This window comes from Corvus kubaryi, unplaced genomic scaffold, assembly GCF_017639235.1.
Source record: "Corvus kubaryi isolate FWS band 111438036 unplaced genomic scaffold, C.kubaryi_AGA036_p1.0 split3-73, whole genome shotgun sequence".
NCBI classification, from domain to species: domain Eukaryota; kingdom Metazoa; phylum Chordata; class Aves; order Passeriformes; family Corvidae; genus Corvus; species Corvus kubaryi.
This window is the reverse complement of record NW_024582091.1, coordinates 20,557,541-20,570,308: the sequence shown is the minus strand read 5'-3', so window position 1 is coordinate 20,570,308 and position 12,768 is coordinate 20,557,541. Positions and strand designations below refer to the sequence as shown.

The 12,768-nt window shown below is 44.5% G+C and overlaps 1 long non-coding RNA gene across 1 annotated transcript; it reads left to right on the top strand.

Moving 5' to 3' along the window:
• The first annotated feature begins 57 nt into the window (after positions 1 to 57).
• LOC121659339 lies at positions 58 to 12,505 on the top strand. The gene is made up of 3 exons (XR_006014289.1): positions 58 to 693; positions 1,035 to 1,935; positions 12,025 to 12,505. It is a non-coding gene; the product is annotated as an uncharacterized LOC121659339 (long non-coding RNA).
• Positions 12,506 to 12,768: the final 263 nt, after the last annotated feature.

Genomic DNA, 12,768 nt, shown 5'->3' with positions numbered 1-12,768 from the left:
GGGGCGGCCGCCTCGCCCCGCCCCGCCCCGCGCCCGCCGCCGCGCACTCTCCGCCGCCCGGCCCGGCGGGGTCCGAGCGCTGCTGGCTGCGGAGCAGCAACCTGCCAGCCCGGCGGGATGCCCCGAGTCGCACAGCCCAACAGCACACCTGATCCAGCGCCTACCCACTTGGTCACTGTGGCTTCGCACCCCGCAGAGCATCCGTGACACTGATCCTGACACGGACTGCGGGAGGGGTTGTTGTGTGTTGTTTTTTTTTCTTTTTTTTTTTTTTTTTGGTGCCTAAATAATTCAAAGCAGGGGAAAAAATAACTTCTTCCGATGCAAATGAGCAGCTCTTTAATTTTAAAAGAGACTCTTATTTTGCAGCAGTGTTTTTTGTTGCCTTGCTATTGAACTTTGAAAATAGTGTGGCGGGGGAAGGCAATAATGAAGGGTCTCGAAGGCTTAAGATTTAGTTAAGTGAGTGACTCAAGATTGCACAAAGAAAGTTAGTTACTTAGTTAATTGAGAATTATTCACCTTCTGAGATCGGCGCAGCAGTTTGTTCAGATGACAGTGCGAACTTGGGGCGGGGGAAGGCAGGAGGCCGACAGGGGAGGAGGCAGGTCTCACTTGTGAGATTTTCTTTTCTTTTTTTTTTTTTTTCTTTTTTTCCCCCAGGACAAGTTAAATTGCAGCTGAAGGAGAGAGGTCAGTATCTTTTCAAATCAATCTCTCTGTCTGTCTGCCTATGTCCCCATCTATCCCCTGTAAAGGGAAAAGCTCCAACTTTGTGCCTCCATCTGTTCTGTATCATCTGCAATCGACAGTTCTTTAGATTGCATGCACTTTTGCTCCCGATGAAGTGAAACTTTTAAGGTGTATAGTCACTTATCTGAAATAGGGAAAAAAGGAAAGTCGTATTTTCCAATCTTAGAGGAGAACTGTTTTCTTTCTGTGCAACTGTTAATTCTCTCCCCTTTCTTTCTTCCTTTCTTTCTTTTTCTCTCTTTCTCTCTTTTTCTTCTTCTTTTCTAATTTTCGAATTGTAGTCGACAAGTTTTATTTTAAAAAAGACTTTACAAGCCACCACTTAATGCATTATTCACATTTTTTTAAAAATGCTTGAGAGAAATCACGTTAATGAAGAGAACATTTGTAGTAATTTGGTGATAATTATCAGAATCACCAAATATTCGCAAAGGCTTTAACATTACGTGTTGGAAGAAAAGCAAAACACATTACTTTAATAGTCTGATATGCAAACTATGGACCATTCAATTACATGGCTTAATAATGCATACATGATGTGATCTTGTTATTGGGATAGGAAGGGCTCCAGTAATTCACTCCAAAGACCAAGTGTGCTCTTACATTCAGTAAAATCCATTGCCATGGATCAGGGGGCCCTGCCAAACTACATTTAAGAGAATAAAAATTAATGACTGAGAATTTGAGCGTTAAATTAACATTAATTATATGACCTGCCTGCTGGAAAGATTAAATTTCTTACGCCCTAATTAGATAACGTCTCCTCATACATCAAACAATTTCCATTTCCAGATTTCAGGATTAAAATGCAGGCTGGGGAGACCGGACTTGTTCGGTCGCCGGCACCCGGCGGCCTCACAGAGAGCTCCCGGCCCCGTCCCACTCCTCCCGAACCCCGGGGGCTCACCGCGGACTGGGACCGGGGCCGGGGAGCAGCTTTGGGTCAGCCCTTTTTTAACTTGAATTTCCCTCACCCACCGCCCCGGATGTGGTGGCGAGCGAGGCCGGGCGGGGCGGGGGAGAGCCGAGGGTGCGCGGGTGCGGAGGGAGATGCGGGGGCGCCTCGCCCGCCGCCCGGGAATGCTCTGAGGAGCGGCCCGGGCACCCACACTGCCCCAGGGGCTGCCCCCGTCGGCCGCCCCGAGGAGAAAGGCCAGAGAGATGGGGCTATCTTTCCACCTCGTGAGTGCAACTAATTTGAGTTTAATTGCTTCTGTCAAGAATAAAACCTCAGCGGTTCTCCCTCCCTCCTCCACGCAGGCACACGGGATCCTGCCTTTTCCTGCCCATGAGAAACCCCCTCTCCCTTGCTCCTTCACCCCTCCAGCCCCGCGGTCACCCACGCACAACCCACGGGTCACGGTCACCCCGGGCAGCAGCCTGCTGCTTGCGCTCGCCCGCGCCCCCGTCCCCTCCCCACTCCCCCGCCTCCCTTCCCATCCCGACGGCGCCCGGGCCACGCAGCGGACACGGGCGTGTGTGACGGGGCCGTGCCACCGGCGGGGCCAAGCAGCTCGGTTTCACGGCTTCGGGTTTCAGGGTTTTACCCTCGACTTCTGCAGGGGAAAAATAAATAGAAGGAAAAAAAAAAAACAGGGGGGGGGGGGGGGGATGTGTAGCATGTGGGGGGCGGATGCGTGGGTGTTCACCCTCGGGGCGGAGGATGCCGGGGGCAGGCGACCCTGTCGGCTCCGTCGTCCCGGCAGCATCCCCGGCCTGGTGGTGGGATGCTGGTTGTGCCTCGATGGTTCTTCGTTGTGTCTGCCTTTGTACTGAGCCTCCAGGAAAGCTCCCGAAGAAAAGTCCGAGGAAGCCCGACTAGGACAAATGTTACTACCCAGAGGCTGTTTTGGGAGAGCAACTGGGCAGCAGAGCTGAGGTGGCCTTTGGTAGCCTCATAGTTAAATGCAAAACTCATAGCAACCCCCTCCCCACCTCGAAAAACTGTGAGGAAGAGGAATCATAACATCATAAAATGTTTCCTTGTTCTCACTTCATTCTATAGTACCAGATAATTGGTTTTTCAACTCAATTGAAACTCAGTTTCTGTTATTGCAGTGTTACTGCTCCTCCATGAGCTTCAGTATTTGTCAAAAACATCAATTGCTTGTCTATTACTGTCTTGTGCCCACTTTCTGGACTGGATTGATAACCATTTATGTTTAATGCTATGTTAAGTAACAGCTTCCAGAAATGGAGTAGGTGAGGAGGCTGTGGAGGAGATAAGAGTTAATTGTCTTGTTCTTCAGCCCTGATCTCCAGTAGCAGCTCTCCTTCAGGTCTGAAGCCTAGGCCAAGCAGTCAGACCAATGCTAAAAACAAGTCATTACTCCCCAGGGAGTTAATCTTTCCAATAAATAAAAAAAATCTTTTATTTTAAATTTGATGGCAAATACAGTTGGATAGATGGGGGACCAGAGGCACTGAGGGCAGTAAAAGTTAGCTTGTAGCACACAAGCAGTCTGCAAACTTGAACAGGATCTTCAACAAAATATTCACACTTCAGTAACAAGAACCTCCACCAGAAACAGTTGAAAAACACATGTAACAGAAGCAGATCCAGAAACCACACAAAAGAATATTGTGGCACGTAGCTAAAAACGTAGCAGCCTGCAGTTTGCCACTCTTTCCAGCTTTAGAACAACTGATTCTTTAGGAATGAACTTTCTGCCTCTGGTCAAGCTGATGTGTGTTCCTGCATATCTTCCTGTCAGCTTCAGTGGCAGAGCTGAAGGGGCTGAAAAATGTGTTGAAGAGGGCAGAAGTGACTGGGTGGTAGTGGTCTTCAACTAAAACACACCAGCACTCTGGTTACCAAGTTATCACAGTGGGAGTGCAATAGCCTATTTGTTATAGCAATCTAGTAATTGGTCCAGACATTTCATATTGAGAGGAGGCTACAGCTGACATAACCATTTCTTCACTGAAAATGCAGACATGGATGTGGTGGGATGCCCCTTTCTCTCGGCTGTGGTGAGTGACAGAAAAAAGTTTAATTTTAAGTATTTGCAGTCCAACTTATTTTCTCACATTTGTGTGAATCCAGTGGTTTGAAACAAGCTAAGTCACTCCCTTGCTCTGAGTGCAGGGTGGGCAGGGACCATGACTCAGGCACTGCTACAGGTGACGAGACAGTTGCACTTCTGCAGCTATGCTTGACTGTCTGGGGGTGCTGACACCAGTTGGAACAGCAGGGATTTCTCTGCTGCTCCCACACATGGCTCATGAAAGGCAATCAGTCTTCATAGGGAACAGCTCAAATAATTCATGTACCATAATAATTGTATATTCCCACTAAAGTGACACCGAACAGCCGATCCTTCAACAAAAAAGATTTGCCCATCACTGTAGATGATTGCTAAAGTGTTACATTTCTAAAAAAATCCCTAAACCCCCATGATGATATGCAAGTACAGAAAAATTAGTGATGATAAGTGAGCCTAGAACTCCGTGGCTGAAATGGGAGTCTCTCTGCACGTGAGCTGGGTGGAAGAAATGAGCTTGGATTCCTTCCCTTTGCCTGCTAGACCCTTCACACCGTGAAGACTGGGTCCTACATCTCCCCCCTCCACTTTCTGCTGCGCAAACATATGGTTGGTGCTTCCTCAGTGGGGAGCCCCCAGCTGAGAGTGCACCTGTGGTATAGTCAACAGTAAACAGGACTAAAGAGAGTTAACCTACTTATGCGCACTGAGAGAGGTGAGTTTATCCACTTTTATTTACTGCTACACTACCGGACTGCGCTTCAGCATAAATTGGTTCAAGGTGCCTTGTTTCAGCAGTCGTACAGAGAACAGGCTTCTTAGTTATTCTGTAACTCAAAGGTGTGCAAAATCACTGCCTAACTGGGAATAAAATTATCATAAGCACAATTATGCCTGTGCTGAAAGGACAAGGTCAGAAGAGAGAATCCAGAATGTCAACAAGACTAGTTCATGATGGATTGTCCCAGACAAAGCTGTCTGATGTTATATATCACAAAAAGTTAAAAGATGATGTAATTGATATGTTAGACTCATTGTCAATTCACACCCAAACCCGAGGAATGGAGAAATCCATTGTCGTACTTTCGGCCATATGGCAGGTTTTGGGCTGTGTGGTAAGGGTAGTTGGCAATACAGAATTTTTATCTTTGGCATGTCAGTAAAGCATTTTGTGAGCTGACAGTAGCTTCTGTGTTTGGCACCAGTAATCCTGGGGGACCCTGTGTCAGTGTGTTTTCCCTGCCATGGCTTCACGACAACTTGCTCTCTGCTCAAAATAAAAGATCTTCATGCCGCCAAAAGGGTCTCTGATTTAGTCCTTTTGCTCCAGAGTTTTGGCATTGCTGGTTCAAACCTTTTGGGATGGTGAGCCATGGTTAGGCTGGACTACTCAAGGGTGATTTGGGTGCAGCATCTTCTACCAGCTCTCACAAATTTATTGCAGGGCTTCTTGTACTGCCTCCCCCCACCCCCCCATTATTTCCTTTCTTCATTTTTCTTACAGGCATTTTTATACTATACCAACATATCTATCCAGTAACTATCCAGAAAAGCCTGGTCAACATACAGTGCTCATGCATTATTTAGAAAGAGGTCCATATTTATAGCTGCTGAAAAAAATAAATGCATTCATTAAAAAATCTGCCTGCTTTGGTCTTAAGGGTGGGAGATGAAGACCTCACTCTTTCTTTGCTTCCTATCTGAACGCGTCCTGGTCATTACAGGCGGGAATGAGAGAGCTGCCCCTTGTTATAGTTGTGTGATACTTCCAGTTACAAGTTTTTGGTTATAATGTTGCTAGACTGCATCAATAAGGCCCAGATTTTCTATCGCCACACAGTGCTTTGGAAATGGGGACAAAAAATTTCATCTTGTAGATTTTAATCTACAGTGGGGCAAAGAAAAAAGTCTAAGGAGCGGGGAACAGGTTGAGAGGGACTGGCTTCAGATGCAGCGCATAGCACAGCAGAACTAGCCCTTCCAGGCATGGCTGAGATCATCCAGCTTGATGCTATATGCCCTGTAGGAATGCTGAAGGTGGAAATTTGGGCCATTTGGAAATTACATGCCTTCACATTCTAAGTGCATGGTTGACACAATGAGTATGAATGGTTGTTCTTCTTTTCTAGGAGTGAAACTCTCCTGGACATTTCATTCGACCATTTTTATTGTCTTAGATTAGCCTGCAAAAGACAAGACCATAGCCACTGCTTCTTGATTTCAATGTAATTTGTAGATAATGTGTTATATCCATAAAGAAAAAGGCACATCCTACATATAGGTCCAGTGTGATGTGGTAAAAGAAAAAGATAAACAGCTTAGGACACCCAGAAGCCCTCTTCCCTCCCTTGCGTTTGCTGAAGGTACAGAAGAGAGACTAGCAATGCACTTCAGGCTAGATACATAGAAGGGGTCTGAAACTCAGGGTTGCAATACCTAATTTTTAGATATCTGGCTTTCCAAGGGAATTCAGAGCCCGAAAGTGCACTCCACGTTATCACAATTACAATCCTGATAAGCAGGCACCTTGAAAAGGGCAGGCTGGCTGACCTGAGCCTGCTGACAGGAAATGGTAAGGAGAGACAGTCACTTGTCTCTTAGCAGGAATTGCTCTCTTCTCTTCCCTGGGTAGCTCTGGAGAGAAGGATGCAGGCAGTGAGGGTGACAATAATGTGGCCTAACTTCAGATGTCTGCAGTGCAGGAGCCATTGGCAGCCAAGGGGAGGCACAGCTCATCTGCTGTGCTTCTGTGTCTGCTCTAGGAGGAAGTGCAGTGCCTAGGGTAACTCACTCGGATACAGCTGACTATGCCACGGATGTAAAGTTAAACAAAATTAATGTGACACCCTAGTTAAAAAGCTGGGTATTTCCAGTGATAAATAACAAGCTTTGAGGATGTAAATTTTGAGCATGTTTGTCTCCAGGGATGAATCAGTGCCCAGCCATGTGTATCTAGAAAGTTGAGCCAGTGTAGTTTTCCTTCATGTCTGGTGCTGTTGATGTAAAAGATCAGATCTCCAGTTTGTGTTTTTATTGTGTTTCTGCATTTGAATCAGGGTTGCTAGCAACCTTAGCTGCACTTTCAAAAAGCTTGAATCAGGAAGTGAGTCCAGGTTTTTTTGAGAAATGTTTTTGAATTCAAGCACCAGAGAAAAGTGGCAGTTTTCTAAGGGTTCATCTTCAGTGAGGCAGGAGGAAACTACCTCTTTTGCTATTAACTGGTTTGAATGGGGTCTTGCAAACTATCTACTGGAAGACAGTGTTCACATGATTGGGATAGTTAGAAGGGATTTTGATGAGTGGTAAAGGAAGGAATATGTATCTAAATACACAGGAATATGTCTCCTACACCCGAGATATTTTTCTCTATTAGTTATGGGTGAGATATCTTTTCTGCTTGACATTGCTATCACTTCAGAACATTTTTGGGCAATGGGTCTGTGAGGCATACAGATAAAAAAAAAATCCCAAAAACCTTTTACAGCTAAATTAAGTGTTGGCATCTCTCTCAGGACTTTATTGCAATTTTTTTCCTCCTTAAATCTCCTACTCTTGGATTTATGTAATTAAATGACAATCTCAGCTCTTGTGAAAAATAATAAATATGGTTTCTATACATCATGATTCTAGAGGGATGTTTTAAAAAGTGATTTGAAAGTACCCTGAATGTGCAGAAACCAACAGAGAAATAAAATGAAAATCACATTTATTATTAGGAAAAATCTTAAAACTTTTAACCATACTTGTCATTTTTAAAGTTGACTTATGATTTAGATTAGACATTAAGAACAGCTTTCTAACTTTCAGTTGGAAAGCACAAGAATAGATTGCCTAGAGTGACAGTGGGAGGATTTTGAAAATAGATTGGACAAATGTCTGCTGGGAATGGTTTAGTTACACTCGATCCAGCCCAGTGCCAAAGGATGCACAAGTGACCTCTAATTCTTCTGAGCTGCAGCACATTTACGGTCCCTCAGCGCTGGCAGTGCCCCTCTGCCGGCACCGGCACCGGAGCCTGCCTGGGTTATGCCGAGGTGCCGTGGTTGGCAGGTGCAGGTGGCCAGACCCCTGTCCTTCCCAGGACATGTGCAGAGCTGGGGAGTGCCAGTGCTCACGGGAGGGCTGTCATGGCTGGGATTCACCTCTCGCCCTGCCTGACCTTTCTGCTTGACTTCTCTGAGCGCACTTCTGGTTATAAGCAGTTCCTCTGGGCAGCCAGGAGCGAGGTAGGGAGTCACCTTCTCTGCAAATGTTATACATGAATAAACACCTTCCTAGGCTTACTTAACCCCAGTTCACTGTGTGTCTGGTTCCCTGCTGACACACCATTAGCATCTGAAGCATCTATATTTCCTGAATCGCAACAGAGATAACTTATCATTCTCCAGCTGCTTATCTCAGACCTGCCCTGTGGATCTGGTGGAAAGATTTCTCCATTAGCACATAACAACAGGTGCCTGATACTCACTTTGAAATGTTCCCCTTTTTAAAAATAAGAAGGCTTGGGATTCTTGCCTTCTACTTTTTGCATCTTTTTTTCCATTTTGATGCCCATGTAGCCCAGTTTATTATCGGAGCCTTGTCCCATATCTTGCTGACAGTGCTATCAGTTCCACACAAATATGTCCCAGGAAGTTCTGGATATGTTAGCATCATCCTTGCATTGCCATAGTCAGTGTGCTGTTTAAAAAGCTGTCAAGGGGTTAGGTACATATTCAGGAAGCTCTTCTGGAAGCTACAGGAATACAGAAGTACAGGAACAAGCATCCACTTAATTGCCTTTTTCATATCTGTTTTTTCCTCTCAACAAATCCCCAGGGCATCAAGTCAGCACATACAGTGCTATGCATAGGTTCACTTTTTGGGAGAAGGGTCAGCAGAGGCAGAAGTGCCCACAGCAGCCAGTGTGATGGAGACTGGGACTGTAGAGGGGCATACCCAGGAGACATCCCTTTGTAGCCCCTCTTCCACTGAGTTTCACCCTGCTTCCCAGGGCAGCCAAGTGTGATATATCTGGAAGCAGCTTTTACAGCAAGCTCTTCAGCATCCTTTCTTGCAAACGTGGTAGACAGGTGTGTTTCTTCTCCCCACTATAGCCTGGGGTGCTGGGGAGCTCCTGGAGTGCTTGGGGCTGCACACAGTTGTGCTCACTGATGCACACATCTATGTGGAGCCTTGCCCCAAAAGAGTCTGACCCTCTCAGGCATTGCTCATGTAAGCTGCTGCCTCAGCCACGGTCCCCTGTGCTTGACTGGGACTTGTTAGGGTTGCTGCTGGTTTAGAGATGGTAGAGCTCTTTTTTATTATGGCTTTCGGTAAAAAAATAGACATGATTCAAGGAAAGAAGAAGATCAGGGCAAGAAGCTGAACTCTCTTCTTACTGTACTGAGTACTGCTACCCCTAAATCACTTGTTTTGTCATGTAGTGAAATCTCATCCAAATCACTGGAAAGGAGCACATAACTAACCACAGAGTTGAGATTCATTGGCTGGAATTTTATCATAAGAGATACGAGGAGCGTGATAGACACACTGGTGATATCACCTATAGATATGTTCCTTGATGCTTTTCATCACAAAATTCTGCTTCCTCTTGCTTGTATAGTTGTGCCATCTGTCTTGATTTGAGTGTTTCGGTGCTTGATGTTTTCATCCAGATCAAGATCCAGGAGACAAGTGAAAATATAAGCAGCCTATCTTTCATTTCAAATGAAAAGCTTCTTGAGTTTGCAAAGTTGCAAAGTTTGCAAGGGCAACCTTGCAAATGCAATGAGAAAGCTAAAGCACCTCAATGGCAGGTGTCTGCTTCTACTGCTATTAAAAAAAAAAAAATACAATTCTCACTTTTACAGCTAATCTATGAGGCTTTTTGTGCATGGCCTGATTTGTACTTTCTTAATGCTCAGGACTGGCAGTATTGTTTATAGCTCTTTCAAACTTATAAAAATTAAAGAGCTTTTTTTGGCTAATCTCTGACTCAAGGCAAACTAACCTGGAAGCAGCCAGTTTCATGGTTCTATGGTTTCAGAGAATGAAATTAAGGGAAACTGATACACTTGAACATCCTAAAAAAAAAATCACTATTATTTCATTGTGAAAGTCTAGCACAAGATTTGCTACAGAAGTGCAGAATTTTGCAGTGCCTTTTACCAAACTCTGATATTCCTGAAAATGTGAGTTTACAGCTGGTTGTCTATCCTGGGCCAGACACAGTCCTTGCAGGCTCTTTGTACCTTTATCAGACTGAAGCTTCTCCCCTGATCTGGTCATGACCAGGCTGTGGATGGAGAAAGAGAACCCCAACCCAAAGGTTGGGGGAAGTCTTCCCTGCAACCCCTGTTTGTGATGGCATTCTATTTCTGTGTTTCTGGGTAGGGGAACTGCCAGTAAGTGTCGCTCTCTTGTGATCTTATGTGTTTCATCTTATGGCAGGAGGCTGGAGTACTGAGAGGGGGAGAACTACCAGAAGTGTGGAAAGATGGTGGGAGAATGGGGGCTCAGACAAGGGAAAAGAGGAGGAAGGTGGAAGATCAGGATGAAATTAAGAGGATGAGGGAAACATCAGGGCCCAAAGTAGGATGGAATATGATGCTGAAGGGGGATTGAGGGAAAGAGGCCAAAGGGCTTGTAGCTCCCTAAGGGATCCTCAGCAGGATCCAAGAGTGCCACCTCTCTGCATTTGTGTCCTGACTTGCAAGTAGCAGTGGATGCAGTAGTCTTGAAGATGCTCCTGTACACCCATGCTGTAATACACCTCTGGTGAGCAGCACTTCAAAGATAACAGCCTGTTACTGCCATTATTTCAAGCAACGAATGATGTCACAGACTTAATTATGAGTGGAGGACTTAATTCTCCTACCCAGTGATACATTTATTTTAAAACAAGTCATAAAGTTTTCCTCCTCCTGAACTCCATCTGTTTGAGGGGTATGAAGGTTGAATAATTGAGCCTTCAAAAGTTACAGAATGTCAGAATTAAGTTTCTTCTCTTGTATATATAAATTAAAATGTGCTTGTGTGATCACATATGTGGGCCCAGTTGACTAAGACTGGACATCCAAAGTGGAGTGACCTCTTAGGAGGAATTGATCAAATGACCAAATTCTTTTCAGGTTTTAACTGTATATGGCAATTATAGATAATAACTATACATTGTGTGTGTATTATTTTTATTCCAAAGCCTCCCTTATAATGTGAGTGGAACACTACTAGTCCTCATCAGAGTAGGAAATCTGACCTGTTATTTGCTGGAACACAAGCTCATTATACTCAGTCTTCTGGATGGAAGTGAAGAAACCCTCACCTTTTTAATTTGTTGGGGAGAATAGAGAACAGCACTGTGCAATGAGTTATCCTCATCAGGTATCCCAAACTTCGTAAGTGTAGATGAGCCATGGACACTGGTTAATACAATATTGCTGCCTGCCATGATGGCTGGTGCTCACCCTGACCTTCCTGGTCCTCCAAGACATGAGGTTGCTGGAATAGGATGGAGAGAAGTTTCTGATGGTCCTACTTGTCCATGAGAACAGGCAAGGAGCAGCTGCAGGAGCCTCATAGCCAGGGCCCTGGTTTGACAGCTGTTTGTCTCCTCGATCACTTTTCAGTCAAGCTCCAAAATGACAGTTTGAGGTGGGCAGAGGGAATGTAACTCGTGGGAACAGAGGTTTATTATTCTTCTGGCTTTATAAGCTTAATAATTTCCAGTGAGGGTACAGCAAAGACCAAAGTCTTGGTTGCACACTGAATATTCAACACTGTTCAGCATCTACTAATTTTTAAGTAGAGATGAGCCATTGCTGCACCGAGGAAAATTAGGTTTGTCAGTTCATTCACACTTTAAAAACAATCTAATAAATCTGCATTCTCTCCGTCCTACCTATTGCTCCTCTGTCTCCAGCTTTGCACAGCACAAGCCCCAGGTTACCTGGGTGCCTGCAGTACATGCAGAACACATGGTGATCTGTTCAATTTTAATGAAGAGCATTTCCAAAATTAATTACCTAGAAACAAATATTAAATGACTATTCTGTAGAATACAGGAAGAAGAATTATTGCAGGGAGGGAATGAAGGCTGCCGTGAATGTTGTTGTTGTGCTCTGGGGTGCAGCCTCCACATACCCTCCCCAGCCCCCCCGAATGGCAATGTAATAGCAATGAGAGCTGATCGGCTCTCAAGGTTTAGATGTAGCCCTGATTTCCAGCAGGTGGGTGATGCTGGTGATCTGATGTGCCCTGAATTAAGCATGTCTTTAAGGTGTTTTTCTTTTTTTTTCTTTCTGAATAGAGACTTCCAGTTCTGCTATACTGAGGCTGGCAGTGACTTCAATTAACTCTGGATGTGACTGCAGGACCTGGACCTCCTCAGCTCTCTGGCCCCATACTTCCTCTCAGGCTTTGCCAAACTGCTGCAAACAAGTTTATTATCTCTTGCCCTGATGTTCTATATATCAGTTTGGGTAGGGATTCTATGTGTGAATCTAAAAAAAAAAAAAAAGAAAGAAAAAAAGAAAGAAATTACAAGAAAAATGGAAAGCCGTATGCTGACAGGTGTAGGTGGGCTTAGATAACAAGGATTACATTGCAAAATCCAATATGAAGATGGGTTATATCTAGCCCTTGCCAAAACTAAAAAAAGGAAATCTGATCAGCATGGTAGGCAGCTGAGTTTGACCCGAAGACTTATGGAATAAAGCGTCATTTGCATCCCTCTTCTGCAGTCTCAAAGACGTAATAAATAGTGCAATAGAAAAGAAGTGGCAGTGGAATACCTAATTTTAAAACTTTTTTATACTAATCTCCTTTCAAAAGGAATAAAATAAGAAACTGAAAGTAAACAGTTCTTTTTAATCTATTAAAAAAGCACATAAAATGAGCTATAAGATTTATGTTTTTATGTTTATGTGTTTATACTTTGATGACAGTAGAGAAACATGAGAATGAAGATGCGACCTTCATTTTTTTTTCTGCTGTGCATTTCATATGCATTTTTTTCCTAAGGAATCCTGGTGTCAGAAATCCCTTGCAATAT